Consider the following 20704-nt stretch of genomic DNA (forward strand, 5'->3'; position numbering starts at 1 on the left):
GTAATCTGGATGCCGTGTCTGTAACCATGTTGAGGAGAAAAACAGTCCACGACTTCTGTTCTTTTGTAAACCCGGCTCCACGGTTTTAGTGGCCCTAAAAGAACTGTAAAATTTGCCTCGCAATAATGGACTCACAATTCAACAGCCATTGAAATAAAGCCTTAGCAGTACTGTTTTAAAACACCTCAGAAGGAGGGAAGAGCTGCTAATAATATGCACAATTCCCCACGAAGTTTATAAGGCTTTCATACCTTCTATTTTTAAAAAGGAACCATTTCCTTTTATGGTTTCCTTGACTTGGATCATTAACTGCCCAGGCCTCCTTTTAGACTTAGTGGTACCGCTTCTACCTTGAAAGATTCCTTCTCTTTGGGCCTCAATTAGTGCAAATGATTTCCGGGCATCCCAGAGGGATTTAGCTGTCTTAATTCTCACATGAACACAAGAAGCTGCCTTGTATTGAATTAGATCTTTGGTCCATTAAACCAGAGTATTGTCTACTCCAGGGGTGGCCAAGCTATGGCACTCCAGATGTTCATGGACTACAATTTCCATCAGCCTCTACCAGCATGGCCAATTGTCCAAGCTATGGCACTCCAGATGTTCATGGGCTACAATTTCCATCAGCCTCTACCAGCATGGCCAATTGTCCAAGCTATGGCACTCCAGATGTTCATGGACTACAATTTCCATCAGCCTCTACCAGCATGGCCAATTGGCCAAGCTATGGCACTCCAGATGTTCATGGACTACAATTTCCACCAGCCCCTACCAGCATGGCCAATTGGCCAAGTATGGCACTCCAGATGTTCATGGACTACAATTTCCATCAGCCCCTACTAGCATGGCCAGTTGGCCATGCTGGCAGGGGCTGATGGGAATTGCAGTCCATGAACATCTGGAGTGCCATAGGTTGGCCACCCCTGGACTCTCCTCTGGCAGCTGCTCTCCAGGGTCTCAGGCAGAGATCTTTCATATCTTTTATAACCTGATCTTTCTAAGTGGAGATGCTGGGGCTTGAACCCAGGACCTTCTCAAAGCAAAGAAGATGCTCTGCCACTGAACCTCAGCCCCTCCTGGTTTTGCCAGTTACAATACAGACGCACAAACAACAATTTGTAATGTCTAAAAGTTTATGACTAGTGTATTCCTCTAAATGAGCTCTCACCAACTAGTTTTTTATTTCCCTCATCATTGATTGTTTGATTACATTTTTATACCACATCTGCCAAGGTATGAGCTTCTGATAGTCAAAGCCCCCTTCATCAGATATCAGGTGAAGGGTATCTGATCAAGGGAGTTTTGAATCTCGAAAGTTCATACCACCCCACCCCCCAATCTTGTTGGTGCTAGTGTAGTGGAATGTAGACTAAAATATACAAATGTTAGGTAAGGTGACCAGATTGTCACCTTTTTAAACCGGGATGGGGGGTGCGCGCATGGGCGGGAAACAGGCGGGAAATGGGAGCGCCCCAGAAGGCAGCGCGGGAGGCTGCCGCACTGCCTTCTGGGGCGCTCCCCTGTTTCCCGCCCTGTGACAGGGTGGGAAAAGGGGAGCACCCCAGAAGGCAAAATCGGGACAATTAAAAAACCCTGCGGGACGCGGGACAGATTGATTTAGGCCAGGACTGTCCTGCCAAAAGCAGGACGTCTGGTCACCTTAATGTTAGGCAAACTGCCACCCGCTCTCCCATGTTACTACAGATAACTTCAAATGAATCCCCAGGATAAATCTGATGCTGAAAGAAACTCAACATTTTCATGTTTAGCAGGAGGAGGAAGTTGCTTAGGAGAAGGATAAAATGAATAAGCATTACTGGAATACCCATTACAACTTCTGGTTTGCAATGAAAAAGAAAACAGAGCAAAGGATGCCAGTAAATACTTTCAGTACATTGCAGAACATGGAATAAATATGAAACGTGGGTGGTTAACCTGTTTCCGGCATGCTTTGATAAAGGAGAGAGAAATCATCTTGGTCTCTCCTGTCAGCCCCTGCCCCGCTGTGGTTTTGGTATCACTCACAGTGAGAAGTTTATGGAGCCATTTCCTGGTCCTTTTTCTCCTTCCTTACCCCGGATTTAACAGAATTGTCTGGGAGGAAAAAGGCTGAGCTGTAGCCGGACCTGCGTGGAGCATCGGATGCCAGGGAGAGAAGATACTGTTCTTGAGCCTTCTTGGCTGGGTCTCTTTCGGCTTGGAGAAATGTAGCGTGATGCAGTGGCCAAGAAAGCCAATGCGATTCTGGGCTGCATCAGTAGGAGTACAATGGCTAGATCGAGGGATGTAATTGTGCCGTTCTATTCTGCATTGGTCAGACCTCCCTTGGAATATTGTGTACAGTTCTGGGCACCGCAATTCAAGAAGGATATTGAGGAGCTGGAACAGGTTTTAACCAACTTCTCTTGGTTAAAATCAGTGGTGGGATCCAAAAATTTTAGTAACAGGTTCCCATGGTGGTGGGATTCAAACAGTGGCGTAGCGCCAATGGGGCTGGGCGGAGCATGACAGGGGTGTGGCCGGGCATTCTGGGGGCGGGGCATTCCTGGGCGGGGCTGTGGCATGGACGCAGCCGCTGCGCTGGTCCTTGGGCGGGAAACGAATGCACGCAGGCGCAGGCTGCCACGCACCTCTTGCTAGACTGCTTCCAGTTCTGCGCACTACTACTGAGAGGAGGGGCGTAACTAAGGCAAAAATCACGTGGCAAAATCCCCAATTAGTAACCCCCTCTCGGCACACACAAATCATTAGTAACCTACTCTCGGGAACCTGTGAGAACCTGCTGGATCCCACCTCTGGTTAAAATCCCTTTTCCAAACTTCCCTGCAACCCCACCCTTGGGACCCCAGCAGTGTGACATGGCCACAAGGCCCAACGCTGGCCTGCTCAAGGGATGGGAAACTTAGTGCATGTTTAAGGCAAAAGCTACAGTGGAAACAAACAGCAGGAGCAAGATAGTTGCACTGTCAAACTCGCGGCCCTCCAGATGTCATGGACTACAGTTCCCATGATGCTGGCATGGGATGATGGGAACTGTAGTCCATGACATCTGGAGGGCCACGAGTTTGACACCTATGCTTGACCATTTGGTTACTGTGTGTTAATCCAGGGCAGTCAATTGGTTGAATGAGAGTGACCTTCAATGCTGCATATTATGGGGCAGCTTTCCCATGGTCCTTACCTCCTCTCCTTCCTTTCCCCTCTACCTTTTGCTCCTTATCCTTACGCTGCATTGTGTGCTGCTGTGTTGTATTTTTTACCTTGTTTGCTTACTGTCGATGCCTGTTTTGCCTCCCAGGGCTTTTTAGCACATGGTCATTTTGTCTTCCTCTGTTGTAAATATATTTTTGTAGCCCAACTTTTTAAAACTTAGAACTTAAGAACATAAGAACTAGACTGCTGGATTAGCCCAGAGTCCATCTAGTCCAGCACTTCCCCTTGCTAGCCTAAAATGGCCCACCTCAGGTGGCCTTTTGAGAGCTCTCCACGTGCAGGGATGTGGAAAGCAATGGCCTTATGAACATATAAGGGAAGAGCCTGGGTTGATCAGCCCAGAGTCCATCTAGTCCAGCACTCTGCTACTCGCAGTGGCCCACCAGGTGCCTTTGGGAGCTCACAGGCAGGAGGTGAAAGCAATGGACTTAAGAACCTAAGGAAGAGCCTCGCTTGATCAGCTCCAGAGTCCATCTAGTAGTCCAGCACCTCTGCTACTCGCAGTGGCTCCACCAGGTGCCTTTGGGAGCCTCACAGGCAGGATGTGAAAGCAATGGCCTTTAAGAACATAAGGGAAGAGCTCTGCTGGACTGTGCCCAGAGTCCATCTTAGTCCAAAGCACCCAAGCTTACTCGGGTGAGTGGCCCACCAGGTGCCCTTGGGAGCTCTCACCCCAGGATGTGAAAGCAAGTGGGCCTTAAGAACATGGAAGGAAAAGCTCTGCTGGATCAGCCCAGAGTCCATCTTAGTCCAGCTCTCATACCATGAGGGCTCCACCAGGTGCTCTTTTGGGAGCTCACCTGCAGGATGTGAAAGCAATGGCCTTAAGAACATAAGGAAGAGCCTGCTGGATCAGCCCAGAGTCCATCTAGTCCAGCTCTCTGCTACTCGCAGTGGCCCACCAGGTGCCTTTGGGAGCTCACCTGCAGGAGGTGAAAGCAATGGCCTTCTGCGGCTGCTGCTCCCGAGCACCTGGTCTGCTAAGGCATTTGCAATCTCTGATCAAGGAGGATCAAGATTGGTAGCCAGAGATTGACTTCTCCTCCATAAATCTGTCCAAGCCCTTTTTAAAGCTATCCAGGTTCTTCATAAAAGGATAACTTCCTTTTCATGACTCTGCTGCGTTTTGTCCTTTACTCTGCTGAAGAACTGGGTAGCTTCAGTTTCAGTTCTTCTATCCAAATCAAGTCAAAGATGCCCAAGTTGGCACCTGTGCTTGGCCCACCCCATAGTCTCGTGGCCAGAGCCAAGGAAGAGCTGAAATCTTAACAGTGTGTCAAAGAAAGTCATTTACCAGGACTGCCCACGATTCCCCTCCTGGTGGGAGGTGGGCAGGGTAGCTTGTGCCCCCGCCCCCCACCTCAAATGTAGCCCTGTTTTGAGTTAGACACCTGGGTTTATTTCCTTTGTTGGCTTGGATGAAGTAGAATGTGATAAGAATGCATTTCTTTCCAAGGGAAGAGTCTGGATTCTCTGGGATAAGAGGTGTGCCTTTGGGGTAGGATCAGTGGTGGGATCCAAAAATTTTAGTAACAGGTTCCCATGGTGGTGGGATTCAAACAGTGGCATAGTGCCAATGGGGCTGGGCGGGGCATGACGGGGGCGTGGCCGGGCATTCCGGGGACAGGGCATTCCTGGGCAGGGCTGTGGCATGACCTGTGCCGCCAAGGCTGCGCACGCCCTTGGGTGGTGGAAACTAATGCCTGCAGTGAGTAGGCTGCCACGCATGCCGGGTGCACCTCCTGCTGGATCAAGCCGCAAGCTCACAAGCACTACTGCTGAGAGGAGGGGCGTAACTAAGGCAAAAATCACGTGGCAAAATCACCAATCAGTAACCCCCTCTCGGCACACACAAATAATGAGTAACCTACTCTTGGGAACCTGTGAGAACCGGCTGGATCCCACCTCTGGGCAGGATGGCGAGTCCTCTTTCCTATTTGAAAGCGGTTTTCGGAGGGGTTTCCTGGTTCTGTCAATCAACGTCTTTCCCTGAACTGCTGTTACTGAATAAAGACTTTTGCTCACATGGAAGAACTTTTCTTGAACAGACGTTTATTGACAGAACAGACGCAGTGGTGTAGGAGGTTAAGAGCTCGTGTCTCTAATCTGGAGGAACCGGGTTTGGTTCCCAGCTCTGCCGCCTGAGCTGTGGAGGCTTATCTGGGGAATTCAGATTAGCCTGTGCACTCCCACACACGCCAGCTGGGTGACCTTGGGCTAGTCACAGCTTCTAGGTGCTCTCTCAGCCCCACCCACCTCACAGGGTGTTTGTTGTGAGGGGGGAAGGGCAAGGAGATTGTCAGTCCCTTTGAGTCTCCTGCAGGAGAGAAAGGGGGGATATAAATCCAAACTCTTCTTCTTCTTCTCTTCTACTAGGCCTCCTCACACAGGGTCTTAACAGCCAGAGTAGACAGCCCAGGCATGCTCAGTGAAAGCAAGTTCCCCAAGGTCTCCAGCAGAGGTCTTTCACGTCACCGACAGCCTGATCCTTTAACTAGCGAGGCCGGGCATCGAACCTCTGACCTGCAGCATGCCAAGGAGATTCTCAGCCACTGAGCCTTGGCCCCGCTCTGTGATCTGACGTGTTCCCAAGAGTTGCTGCTTGTCTAAGTCGATCTGGTTCAGGACAGGTCGGATTCATGAATTGACGTGGTCTGCAGGAGATAATTTAAAACAGGTTAGGAGCAGAGACATGGCGCAAATAGTTTTATGTGTGCTGTAAATGAAAAAGCAGTGAAGAGTTCCTGCCTTCTTCCATGAATTGATGGGGATTGGAGATCTTTTGCTTTTCTGGGGGCATGAAGCAGGGATCACTGGGAGGAAGAGGAGGAGGAGGAGGAGGAGGAGGAGGAGGAGGAGGAGGAGAAGGAGAAGAAGAAGAAGAAGAAGAAGAAGAAGAAGAAGAAGAAGAAGAAGAAGAAGAAGAAGAAGAAGAAGCAGCAGCAGCAGCAGCAGCAGCAGCAGCAGCAGCAGCAGCAGCCAGCTGGATCAGACCAGAGTCCATCTAGTCCAGCTTTCTGCTACTCGCAGTGGCCCACCAGGTGCCTTTTGGAGCTCACCTGCAGGAGGTGAAAGCAATGGCCATCTGCGGCTCTTGCTCCTGAGCATCTGGACTGTTAAGGCATTTGCAATCAGAGATCAAGGAGGATCAAGATTGGTAGCCATAGATCGACTTCTCCTCCATAAATCTGCCCAAGCCCTTTTTAAAGCTATCCAGGTGAGTGGCCATCACCCCCTCCTGTGGCAGCATATTCCAAACACCAATCACACGTTGCGTGAAGAAGTGTTTCCTTTTATTAGTCCTAATTCTCTCCCCCCCCCCAACATTTTCAGTGGATGCCCCCTGGTTCTAGTATTGTGAGAAAGAGAGAAAAATTGGTAGCCATAGATCGACTTCTCCTCCATAAATCTGTCCAGGAAGAAGAGGAAGAAGAGGAGGAAGAGGAAGAAGAGGAGGAGGAGGGGAGGAGGGAGGGAGGAAGGCGCTGGGGATTTGAGATCCCCCCCTTTCTCCTGTAGGAGACTCAAAGGCTTGAGCACCTCCCGTCTCTTCCCCTCAACAAACACCCTGTGAGGTAGGTGGGGCTGAGAGAGCTCTGAAGAATGGTGACTAGCCCAAGGTCACCCAGCTGGCATGTGTTGGAGTGCACAAGCTAATCCATCCACAGATAAGCCTCCACAGCTCAAGTGGCAGAGCAGGGAATCAAACCCAGTTCTCCAGATTAGAGTGCACCTGCTCTTAACCACTACACCAGGTTGCAGGGATCACTGGTAGAGTGGCGGGAAAATGAGCTTTTTGCATCGTGCAGAGGGCTGGACTAGTTGACCCTTGAGGGCCCTTCTAGTTCCGTGTTTCTATGGCAAACTGTGCCTCAGTCAGCAGAAATGTAGGTGGAGATATCTGTCATCTGCAACATTCGGCTTCAGTTCTTGTTTCGGGAAATGTGGGTGGTATCTGCAATTTTGACCGGTTCTACTTCTTTTTAAAGGTCGTTTGCTTGAAGCCATGAGCCCTGCATGCCGCCGTGCCTCTGGTCTTCACCCTGTCTGCCAGGAGCAGGTTTCCGATGCTCGCCTTGCATCAGTATTCACCTTGCCCTTTTGATCATTCCGTCCCACCTGGGGACTTGGAGCGGTGGGCGGGCAATAAATAATTCATGCCCGCCAGCTGTCAAAACCATCGGCCCAGCCTCGGGTCTCAGCTCTTCCCGCGGCCTCGCGGCGGCCATTGATCAGAAACAGCCGGTGGCCGGCAGCACACCTTTAAGTCTTTTAAGTATCCTACAGTTGGAAGTTCTCTGTGGCCCAGTGATAATAGTGGGACTTGGCACAAAGCTGTAGATCTTCTGACATATTGAATCCCCCCAGTGGGAGGGGGGGAAGGGGGAAGGAAGAAGAGATTGTGCACGTTCTAAGGAATGCAAAGATCATGTGTGAATAATGTTTTTGGATGTTTAAGAAGAAGCCCACGGTGGGGGAATGTGTTTGACTAAGGCCCCTTCCGCGCATGCAGAATAATACACTTTCAACAGTGATGGGATCCAAAAATTTTAGTAACAGGTTCCCACGGTGGTGGGATTCAAACTGTGGTGTAGTGCCAATGGGGCTGGGCGGGGCACAATGGGGGATGGGAGCGTGGCCGGGCATTCCGGGGTGGGGCTGTGGCAAGGACGCAGCCGCTGCGCCAGTCCTTGGGCGGGAAACGAATGCACACAGGCGCAGGCTGCCACGCGTGCCGGTGCACCTCCTGCTAGACTGCTTCAACTTCTGCGCCCTACTGCTGAGAGGAGGGGCGTAACTAAGGTAAAAACCACGTGGCAAAATCACCCATTAGTAACCCCCTCTCGGCACACACAAATAATTAGGAACCTACTCTCGGGAACCTGTGAGAACCTGCTGGATCCCACCTCTGGCTTCCAATCCACTTTCACAATTGTTCGCACGTGGGTTTTGCCATTCTGCACAGTAAAACCCAGCTGCAAAGTGCATTGAAAGTGGATAGAAAGCGCATTATTCTGCACGTGTGGGAGGGGCCTAAGAGAATTGTCCAAGACCAAGGAATCAATTTGTGGTTCGTGTAGGATTCAAACCCAGGCCGGGCTGTCCAGACTTCATGCTTAAAACACCATTAAAATTCTGCATGTGAGCAGTGCAAGTTCTGTAATCCATTTTCTGCATCGCTGAGGGCAGGAGTGTCAAACTCTGGCCCTCCTGGTGTTCATGGACTACGATTCCCACCCACCCCTACAATCCCCATCAGATGCAGCTAACTGAGCACATTAATGAAGTTACCACGTGTTGGAGTTGTGTAGATTATTTCCGACTGCGTGAGCATATGGGGCAGGCCTGAAGTGATACAGCAGGTACAGGTTTTGTGGCCAGCCTGTAGTGTTGCCAATTGCTACCGCCCTTGGAGTCCTGTGTTCAGTTCTGGTCGCCATATCTCAAAAAGGATATTGAAGAGATAGAAAAGGGAAGGGCAGAGAAGGGCAACGAGGATGATTGAGGGACTGGAGCACCTTCCTTATGAGGAGAGGCTTGTAAAGGATTCAATGGTGTTGACGAGAGGGGCAGCCGCCTGGCCTTGACTGCATTCCACAGCCCGGGCGATGGGCCAGCTTCTCCGGCGGAGACCTTATCTCTGCGAGGGAGATGAGACCTCCGTTCCCATGGGAATCCGGGAGGGGGGATGGGATGGACAGAGTTATAACCTGTGCTTCTGGCGGGAGATCTTATTCCCGCTACTCGTGTGCAATAATGGAGTTTTCTAATGATAGTCTGAATAAATCCAAGGCTCCTTTACACCAAAGAGCCTTTTATTTCTGCTTCTATGGAATTCCTTACATTGTGGCAGGGAAACCTGATTCATCCATATTCCTAGTGCAGTGGACCTCTGGTGCCCTCGCACGTGGAGAGGTTGATGTTTCTGGGGAAGCTGTGCGGTAGCTCCCTAAAGAGGGTCTCCGACCTTTCCCTTCTGATCTGGAGGAACCGGGCGGGAGGAACCGGTCTCGGGCTTGGTGACTCTTTCCCCGGCCCTCGTGATCAGCACGAGTCTTCCTTTACTCCGCTTGGAATCTAGGGATCGTGAAGATCACTCATGGGGACTTACATGAATCGCTTTGGGGCGCCTGTTCATGGATCGAGCGCCTGTGGATCGGATATCTACCACCTCGTTTTTTGGTATGGGATTACAAACCTCAGATGCAACCTGTCACGGTGAGGAGACGGGCCTGACCACCTTTCACGCGGCAACCCAGGAGTCCATTGAACGGTTCCCTGGACACGTATTTTTGGTGATAGCTCCCCAAAAGAACCACCGTGGCACAGCTTACCAGTGCAGGGCCCGATCGAAGACCACCCGGTGACACTGGGACTATACCAGGGATTGGGAGGGGTATCCATTACTGTCTTCCCGATCCGGGACCCCCCTGATCCCGGACCCAGCGTGGCTGCAATCCTGAGATGCCCCATGGAGACCACCCGGTGGAGCCATCGATGCCTCGCTAGCTCCAGACGCATTCGAGGAGTCCGGAGAAAGCCTGCACTCCCAGCCGGATCTGTTCCTCTCCCATCGAAGAGAGCTGGGATGAGGAAGTGGGCTGACTTCGCGAGATGCCCAAGAAGCATGGGCCCGTGGAACATGGCCAGCCGCTATGGGAAGAGGAACGGAACAGCTGCAGCAAAGAAGCGTGAAAACCTGCAGAGAGACCGGGGAGCAGCGAAGGCGCAAAGAAGTTCCAAACTCCAAATTGGACCTCGTGCCGTAAAGTAGGCGCCCAAACGGCAATATCGTGCAGAATCTATCAGTCCATGATAAAGTCCTGGAACACTCCAAACTGAACTTACAGCGTCCAACACGAAAGTGTTCAGGCCTTCATGCGTACACAAAGTGAACTTACTGCAGCTGTTCAACGGAATGACGAACTCAGCTAAATTGGAATCGAGAGAAAGCAGCTTTGCATGGCGCACCAGGTGATGCATTGACTCGCAAGGAGAGAGAGCTGGCTGCCTTTGGAGAGGGAACTGAAGAAGCAGCAGACCAGGACAGCCCAAGTTGGAGTCTACGGCTGTATCACGCGAACACAGCCGGGCGCCAGAGGCGGCACGCTGCTGGGTCCAGCCACCTTCCAAGGACCGGCTCCTTCACCGAACACCTGCTTGGCACCGGGCGCTGGGATAATTTCCGCCACTGATTCCGGCCTAAATCCCCGCGCAACCGCTGCCTCAACCCGCTTCAATCCTTGGCGCAACCGCGGGCTTTACGGGCGCCAAAGGGGCCGTGGAGAGAGGGTTACTACAGACCTCCAATACCTGCCCAAGCTTCGATGGGGACCGCTTCCAAACTTCCCTACTTCATCTTGCAGTAACTCGATGCCCACATGGGAGGGACCATGCATGAGTTATGCACCCGGTCTGAGCTGGGAAAATAATGGGACATCGGGCTCAGTCCCTGGATGGGCAGCAGCCGACTGGTTTTGTGACTTCTTTGAACCCGGGTAAGATTAGAAGATACTCGCGACGGGTGCCCGTGATTCCTCCAAAGCCTTGAGGGGCTCGCTTCAAGATCCAGGTCGCGGAAGAAATGAAGCTATCCTCGCGACCATCAAAAAATCCTTATTTCAGCAAGGCAACCGCTCGTTTGCAGAATTTGCCCGCGGGAATTTGCCCGCCCAGTTCAAAACGCATAACCGGTTCTCCCTCTCGCTTCCGACCATTGGGAGAAAAATTAGTTTTTATTCTGGCGCCGAGGTGCGGCCAAACACTCTCCATAGTTCTGGGCATGCCATGAGTTGTTGTTAGCATTTTGAACCAAAAATTCTCTTTGGAAAGAAATGGATCTTTGGGAATTCATCTGGAATCCCTCCCTGCGGGGGAACACATGAATTGGGGAAAACTGTTCCGACTTCTCCTGACACACACCCCCCCCGCTTCATATCAGCGATTGCTCCCGATTCTACCGGCATCCCAATCCGCGGCACCAAGATCTAGATACAAAGAGTATTTCAGGAGCAAGGAGATCGCGATCAGTTGCCACCTGGTTGCAGAGACACTGACTGCAAAATCGTGAATACAGCCAGGGGCTTAACTAAGGGTAGAATCTACCGTGATGAGTTCCCAAATTGAGGGAGAAGGAACGTGCCTTCTTAGACAAAGAACCTCGCTCGCGGGTTCATATCGGCGGAGCTACCAAACACACACATGCTGGCTCCTGTAATTGTTTGTAAAAGAAAGATGGGTCTTTACTGCTCTGCACAGATTACCGAGGTCTCAATGCAGTCTCCTCTTGTCCAATAAATACCCTCTTTGCCTTTGATCAAGGACCTTTAGACGATTGGGCAAAGGACGATTCTTTACTAAGTTGGACTTGAGAGAAGCTTACTACAGGGTCAGAATTGCTGAAGGCTATGAACACTTGACTGCATTTTAACACAAAGTTTGGACAGATTTGAATTACTTAATAATGCCATTCGGGTTAAGTGGGGCAAATTCCCGGAGCTTTTATGGCCCTTTTATCAAACGAAGTTCTCCATGATTTATTGTACAAGGGAGTAGTGGTGTGTACTTAGATGACGTTTTAATTTATTCACAAACCATGGAAGGAAGAGCATGAAGCATTGGTTCGGGAAATGGTATTGGAAAGCGCTTGCTCAACAACTCCCTCTTTGCCAAACTTTCCAAGTGCTGTTTCCACCAAACCTCTATTGACTATTTGGGTTACCGGTAATCTCAGCCGAGGGCCTAAAAAAATGGATCCTGCTAAGATTGATGCGGTCCTCCAATGGTCGGCCCCCACCAACCGAAAAGAACTCCAATCTTTTTCTAGGTTTTGCTAATTTCTATCGTGACTTTATACCCCAATTCGCTGAACTGACTCTCCCTCTCACAGACCTCTTACGCACTAAGGGTAAAGATCCACTGTCCGCCAAGCCCGGGCCCCTTTCCTGGTCTGGAAGAATGTCAGACAGCCTTTCAGCTTTTAAAATCTGCTTTACCACCGAACCTATCCTAAAGCACCCTGACCCAGATCTCCCGCTTGTGGTTCACGTGGATGCCTCGGACAAAAGGCGCTTGGGGCGGCCCTGTTGCAGAGAAATAAAGATGATAGGCTGGTTCCGTGTGCTTATTTATCAAAGAAATTCTCCGGTGCTGAACTCAACTGGACTGTGGGGGATAAAGAGACTGCGGCCATTAAAGTAGCACTCTCCACTTGGCGCCACTGGCTGGAGGGGGCTAAACACCCCTTTCAAGTTTGGTCGATCACAAGAACTTGGCCGCACTTCCACCCTCAAGATGTTCGCGAAGCAACTTCGTTGGAGCCGATTTCTTTTCGTTTCTCTTTCACGGTCCATTTTCCCCGGAAAAAACCAATAAACTGGCTGATGCGCCTCTCGCGCCTACCTGGAGGGTGGAGCCAGCTTACGGGACATTCCGGCCAGACTGTTCTCTCCCCCTCCCAATTAGGGCTGGCTGTCACCCGATCTCAGACATCCACTCCTCCTTCTCCTCGCCCATTCCCAGCCTGGTCTCTCCTTTCCTACGGGAACTTCTGAGGGAGGCGGGCGACGCGAGGCTCCGGCGGAGGAAGGCGACTCCCAGTTGCGCTTGGAGAATGGCGTTTGGCGGCGGGGATTGTTGGCACGCGCCTCCCTCCTCCGCAGCAGGTTCTCGAAGCCTGCCATGATGCCCGCCGGGCTGGACATTTTGGCTTTCTAAAAACTCTGCATTTGGCCCGCCACAATTTTGGTGGCGCGCGATGCGCAAGGACATTGAGACGTATATTAAAGGTTGCTCTGTTTGTGCAGAAGCCAAGACCGTTCCTGAAAGCCCCATGGTCTGTTGAAGCCTCTCCCGGTGGCCTCCCGCCCCTGGGAAGTCATCTCCATGGATTTTATTACAGATTTGCCAGAAAGTCATGGCAACACGGTCTTGTGGTGGTGGACTTATTTTCCAAACAAGCCCATTTCATCCCATGTGCTTCCATGTCCTCCGCTCTAAGTTAGCTCGTCTGTTCATTCAGCATGTTTACCGCCTACACTCCGCCACCGTTAAGGTGGTCTCCCACCGCTGCCCCCCAATTCATTTCAAAGTTCTGGAAAGTTTTCTAGGGTTGTTAGGGGTCGCCCCGGCGGTTGCCGCCCCCTACCACGCTCAAAGTGACGGTGAGTCGGAGAGAACGAACAGAACCCTAGAGCAGTATTTACGCTATTACACCAACTACCACCAAGACAATTGGTGCGAAGCTCATTCCGCTTATGGAGTACCTATAACAATGCGGTTCATAGCAGTACAAAAAAAACCCCCTTTGAAATTATTGTGTCTGGTCGCTCCTTCCCACCGTTGCCGCAACTACCTCGCTGAAGCATTGGATCCTCCAGAGTTTCAACAATGGATTTCATCTCTTTGGCCGAGGGGTGGAAATCGGTCCAGACTGTCCTTACAACAGGCTACAAAGACTTCCCCAAAAAAGCTGTAAGCGGATAAGCACCGCCGGATTTCCTCTCTCCGCGGTGGGTGCCTGGGTACGGTATTTGTCTACCAAAAAATCTCAGAGGATCGCAAGTATAATTTTCTAAATCTAGGCAAAAGATTCCGTGGGACCTTTTCAGATTACTTCTTCAAAGTGATTAATGATGTCACTGCCCGATTGGATTTGCTCTAACTCTCTTTAGTGGGTAACATTCATCCTGTCTTCCATTCCAGTTTACCTTGCTAAGGAGGCTCTCGCTTCCTCGACATGCCTGCAACGGTCTTAATTCACCGGAGAGGCCCCCTCACCGACTATTATTGATGGCCACAAGCTATTACTTAAATTGACGCCATCCTTGACTTCCTCGCTTTAATCGCGAAACGCTTACAATATTTAGTCTCTTGGGTGGGTATTCCCTCTCTGGGTATAATCAATGGGTTTATTCCGAAAATATTGGATCGCGCCTCTCGCCTCTTATTTCTAAGCTTTCCACCGCTACTTTCCTCAAGCACAAAACCTGGGGAGGGGTTTTAAGGGGAGGTAGAGGCAAGCGATTCAATGGTGTTGACGAGAGGGGCAGCCGCCTGGCCTTTGACTGGTATCTCCACAGCTCATTCGGGCGATGGGCCAGCTTCTCCGGCGGAGACCTTATCTCATGGCGAGGGAGATGAGGACCTCCGCTCTCATGGGAACCGGGAGGGGGGATGGGGATGGACAGAGTTATAACCTGATGTTTCTGGCTTAGAGATCTTATTCCTGCCACTCATGCGTGTACTTTGAGCTTTCTAAAGACTGTCCAATGAATAACGGTCTCTTTACATAACCAATAAAGAGCCTTTTATTTCTGCTTCTATGGAATTCCTTACAGGCTGCAGCGTTTGAGACTCTTTAGTTTGGAGAGGAGGCGTCTGAGGGGGGATAGGATTGAAGTCTACAAAATTATGCCTGGGGTAGAAAATGTTGACAGAGAGAAATTTTTCTCTCTTTCTCACAATACTAGAACCAGGGGGCATCCATTGGAAATGCTGGGGGGAAGAATTAGGACTAATAAAAGGAAACACTTCTTCACGCAACGTGTGGTTGGTGTTTGGAATATGCTGCCACAGGAGGTGGTGATGGCCACTAACCTGAATGCCTTTAAAAGGGGCTTGGACAGATTTATGGAGGAGAAGTCGATCTATGGCTACCAATCTTGATCCTCCTTGATCTCAGATTGCAAATGCCTTAACAGTCCAGGTGCTCGGGAGCAGCAGCAGCAGCAGAAGGCCATTGCTTTCACATCCTGCAGGTGAGCTCCCAAAGGCACCTGGTGGGCCACTGCGAGTAGCAGAGTGTTGGACTAGATGGACTCTGGTCTGATCCAGCAGGCTAGTTCTTATGTTCTTATGTTCTTATTGCCAGCTGAAACCTGGAGATTTCTCAGAATTTCAGCTAATCTCCAAGCTACAAAGCTCTGTTTCCTTGGAGCAAATGGTTGATTTCCAGGGTGGGCTGTACCCCGCCGTTCCCAAGCCCCCCACCCCCAAATCTCCAGAAATCCCCTAACATGGTGTTGGCATCCATACTTACCTGGAAAGGAGCAGGCAAGACTATGACATTTGCTATGGTCCTTTCATTCAACACAGCCCCAAATAATAAAAAAGGACTTTCACATCTTAGGGAGTTCATAGCCACACAAAATATGGTGATGGATGGCGACTGAGCCATTTGCACAAAGAATTTAGGAGCAACAAAATAGAACCCCCACATTCAAAAGCAGTATATCTCTGGGAGATTCCTAGGCCCTGCCTGGAAGCTGGGAACTCTGTGCTGGACTGAATCAGTTGATTGCTGGTTGGCACATTTTATGAGTCTTGTCTTATTGTAAGGTTGCTGTTTAATCTTGGAAGGTTTCCTTCTGACAAAGTTGGCGGGGAGCCCAGACGGGGAATGTTTCTACTATCTGTATCTCTTGTTTCTTCTGCCTCTCTGCGTGAAACTGTTTCAAGGAGGTTTTGGGTGAGAACTAAGGGTGTTTATCTAACATTGGCGGGAACTGGTGGGGAGCCCGTAAAAGAGGCTGTTCGAACGTTGGGGGGTCAGTTCCCGCATTGCTTGTGATCGACTTAGAATGTCAGCTCAATAAAGAACTTGAAAAGTTACTTTTGGCCTGGACTTTACTGGTTCCTTACATTTATGGCAAAGTGTTAGCAGACCATAAACTAAACATGATTCGGCAGTGTGATGCGGCGGCCAAGAAAGCCAATGTGATTCTGGGCTGTATCAATAGGAGTATAGTGTCTAGATCAAGGGATGTAATCGTACCTCTCTATTCTGCATTGGTCAGGCCTCATCCAGAATACTATGTCCAGTTCTGGGCACCACAATTCAAGGATACTGACAAGCTGGGTCCAGAGGAGGGCAACCAAAATGGTCAAAGGTGTGGAATCCATCCCCTACAAAGAGAGACTTAGGGAGCTGGGGGTGTTTAGTCTGGAGAAGCGAAGATTAAGGGGGGACATGATAGCTATTTGAAGGGATGCCATGTCGAAGAGGGAGCAAGCTTGTTTTCTGCTGCCTTGGAGATTAGGACCAGCAGTCATGGATTCAAGGGGAAGGAGAAGAGATTCCACCTAAACATTAAGAAGAGCTTCCTGACCATCAGGGCTGTTCGACAGCGGAATTCACTCGGAGAGTGGTGGAGTCTCTTAGGAGGTTTTTAAAGAGCGGCTGAGTGGCCATCTGTCGGGAGTGCTTTCGTAGCCTCTATCTGTGGGTTCTGTGGGGCAGAACTTGGAATGAGTTTGCAACAACACATTTTAAAAACAAAATGGTTTACTTTCTTAACATATAACATCAACATTTAACATCACACTTCAAGGTCCTGTTCAGGTTGCATTTTCAAGTCCTTATATTTACAGTCCACTGATACTGCCAAGTCCAGTTCTTCTTTGCAAGTGGGTTGGCTCCTGAAGACTCCAAGGGCTTGGTGAACAGGATTCAACATGGTGAAGGTTTCCAGGAGAACTCTCACCCATTACAAACATGAAAAACCTTAACAAGGTGTTAAGGGCTTATACAAACCAAGGTCCGAGTCTGGTAGCCTTGTCTCCTCCAAACTACATGAGCTCTGCAGCCTCTTGCTGCTTTGAGTCTCCACCCCTTTCTGGGTCAACCCATTCTGAGCATGGGGGTTACACTTTGATTGAGCGTTCCTGCATGGCAGGGGGTTGGACTTGATGGCCCTTCTTGGGGTCTCTTCCAACTCCAGGATTCTATGATTTCTGTGATTCTTATGCTGAATGCCCCCTTGAGCCATTTCAAAAAGGGCAGATTTTGTTAGGTGGCCCCATAGCCTCTGTGTGTGTGTGTGTGTGTGTGTGTCTGCGCGCGCATGTGAATGAAGCTCCTGCTCTTGAACTGGTGCTTCTGAGCCAAGCCGCGATGGACACAGCTGTGGTCCGCGCTTGGGGGAAGCAGTCTTTGTGGGTTGCTATGGAGACCTGAGCTGCCGGATGCCTCTTCTTCGTTCGAGCTGTCAGGGCGCCCATCCTGAGCGCTGGCCCAGATAAATGCTACCTGTCTCGCTGAGGCCCCAAATAACAGGCTGGAAATGGCAACAAGTCTCCTTCAACAAAGACCATTTGCAGACGTGGCGTAATTGGTATAATTAGTGCTCTCCGTGGGCAAATGCTGCACCGGTGGGGTGTGTGCGTGCGTGTGCATTATCTGTAGGAAAGCATTCAGGGTTGGTGGGTGGGAAACTTGGCATCCGGATGGATCCTGGGGGCGCAACACGCAACATGCAACACGCAATTGCTCGGCGCAACACGCCAAATGAAGAGGGGGACGAGGGACATAATACTCTGTCTCTGAACTTCGGCACGCTGGTGCTTTGAAGAGTAATTTGGTGCCTGCTAATTACGCAGCTCATGAATGTCAGACATCTGCCAACCTGTGGGAGAAATGCAGTGGAGGTAGGGAAGGTGTGATTTTTGCATCACCTTCCACATAAATATCACGCTCAGGAAACCAAGATTGGGGACAGAAACAGTGGGGGAGGGGGATTATGAGCAGAGCTGGGTTTTGTTTATCTTTTCTTTCAAAAACAAGGAACGAGGCTTCCTAGAAATGGCCCCGGCTGTCTGGGAATTCCAGAAGTATCAGGGCTGTTACTGTGTTTGTGGCTGGAGAATAGCTCTCTGCATATGCTCAAATATGCCCTTATATAAAGCAGTGGCGCGACTGCACTTGGAGTACTGTGTTCAGTTCTGGTCGCCACATCTCAAAAAGGATATCGAAGAGATAGAAAAAGTGCAGAGAAGGGCAATGAGGATGATTGAGGGACTGGAGCACCTTCCTTATGAGGAGAGGCTGCAGCGTTTGGGGACTCTTTAGTTTGGAGAGGAGACGTCTGAGGGGGGATAGGATTGAAGTCTGTAAAATTATGCATGGGGTAGAAAATGTTGACAGAGAGAAATTGTTCTCTCTTTCTCACAATACTAGAACCAGGGGGCATACATCGAAAATGCTGGGGGGAAGAATTAGGACTAATAAAAGGAAACACTTCTTCACACAACGTGTGATTGGTGTTTGGAATATGCTGCCACAGGAGGTGGCGATGGCCACTAACCTGGATAGCTTTAAAAGGGGCTTGGACAGATTTATGGAGGAGAAGTCGATTTATGGCTACCAATCTTGATCCTCTTGAGATTGCAAATGCCTTAGCAGACCAGGTGCTCGGGAGCAACAGCCGCAGCAGAAGGCCATTGCTTTTGCATCCTGCAGGTGAGCTCCCAAAGGCACCTGGTGGGCCACTGCGAGTAGCAGAGAGCTGGACTAGATGGACTCTGGTCTGATCCAGCTGGCTTGTTCTTATGTTCTTATGTTCTTAAGGCGCAGCTGAGCATTGCATCCAAATCAAGGACAACTGCTGTTATAAAAGTTGTATGTCAAATAAAAGATTTATTTTCATTTTTGGCGTTTGTATCTGTCCTTTTCCCTGGGCGACATTATATCACACAACAACCCTGTGAGGTGGGGAAGGCTGGCCCAAGACCACCCTGGAAACTTCCATGGTAGAGTGAGGATTCAAACAAGGGCTTCCCAGGTCTTAGTCTACACCGTATTGGCTCTCAATATTTACCACTGACAGAGAGCTACAGGCTTGCAAATATGTCAATACAGTTAGTGCTTTTGTTTTACACTTGTTTGATCCTCTAGATATCGATCAGGAATTGAAACCAAGAGATGAATCAAAGAACATGAAAGGCACTGCAGACTAATTCAGCCGGAAAAACCAGCAACAGCAGAACACATAAACCAAGCTGGACACAGACTGTTATTTGAAAACACAGAAATTCTGGACCACTCTGACTGGCACTACGTCAGACTACACAGAGGTCGAATCCCCACTACCGTCTTAGCCAGGTTTCAGAACACAAACTAACCAGGTTTGAGGGACGACCTCCCCATGGCTTGCATGGCAGATTCCGTTTCTGGCGCTTGTTCTCCCCGTTAATCCGCGTTCCGGCAGGACCTGGTTGCAAGTGGCATCGACCCCATTAACACAGATCAGAGCTGATCCGAGGGATGAGGGTTGAAACCCTGACTCGCTTCCCACCCTGGAGTGTGACGTGGAATTCGGGCAACCAATCAGCGCTGTGATGTGCGCACAGCCTTTCCTTGCTTTCCTTTCCGCTTTTGCGATTGGCCAGCAGAAGGGGACGCAAACGTTAAACAGTCAAACGTGTAACTTAGAATCGTTAATGGTTTACACAGGTAACGATTAACTGTTTGCACAGTTAAACAGTTAAACATTAAACTTTAACACGCTGTTTTTTTGATCGTGCCCCTACAATGTATGTTTCCGCAGTGGGAAAAGGCCCTGCCCCATCAAGGCACGCCAGCTAATCAGGGGAGTCCGGCAAAGCAAGCTAGCCTGGTAGTGGGGATTGCTAACAGTTCTGCAACTGGGTGTGTCTGCTGTGTGCTCGCTGCGGTGGGGAGGGAGAAACTCCGATGAAGAGGACACGGTTTCACCACGAACAGGTTTGGATCTGTGCGCAAATTTCTAGTGGGGATTCAACCAGAGAAGCCCTTGAAATCCACAAGCACATGGACAATTTCAACAGAAAGGGGCAATTTCAACAGAAACAGAAACCATGAAAATGAACCAAATTTGGCTACCAGTTTTGAAAAACACTAGAATCAAGACAGTGATTAATGAATACCAATCAAAGGACTAGTGAACAACACCCAAGCAAAGAATGCCTCTCGGCAGGAAGCAATCAAAGGGATCAAAGGCCAGGCTACTACAATGCAGATGCCCTCACTATTGATTATGCTATCTTCATGGTTACTCGCGTGCTAAATTGGTGGCTCCCACCCAACACATAATAATAATAATAATAATAATAATAATAATAATAATAATAATAATAATAATAATAATAATAATAATACACATAACAGCACAGCACAAGTGTCTGGAATTCATCTCTGAATATCAAGTCCTTCCCAAGGACCTAGGATATTAGAGGTATTATTATTATTATTATTATTATTATTATTATTATTATTATTATTATTATTATTATTATTATTATTATTATTATTATTATTATTATTATTATTATTATTAATTAGGCTTGATAGACCGCCCAACCCCCTAAGGGCTCTGTCCGGTGTACAATGAGAATGTACAGGCAAATCAAGCTTGCTAATTGCACCCTTTACACTTGTTAAACAGGCAAATGGTTCTTTCTCCCACCCTGGACACTCCACAGGTATATAGACTCCACTTGCTTTACTACCATCAGATCCTCTGAAGATGCCGGCCACAGATGCAGGCGAAACATCAGGAGAAAATGCTACTAGAACATGGCCATACAGCCTGGAAACCGCACAACTCCCCAGAAACTAAGAGAATTGCCCAAGACCAAAGAATCCATTTGTCAAAGGCTTTCACATCTGGAATCACTGGGGTGTTGTGTGGTTTCCGGGCTATATGGCCGTGTTCTAGTAGCATTTTGACGTTTC

This window comes from Sphaerodactylus townsendi, linkage group LG07 (genome assembly GCF_021028975.2).
Source record: "Sphaerodactylus townsendi isolate TG3544 linkage group LG07, MPM_Stown_v2.3, whole genome shotgun sequence".
NCBI classification, from domain to species: Eukaryota; Metazoa; Chordata; class Lepidosauria; order Squamata; family Sphaerodactylidae; genus Sphaerodactylus; species Sphaerodactylus townsendi.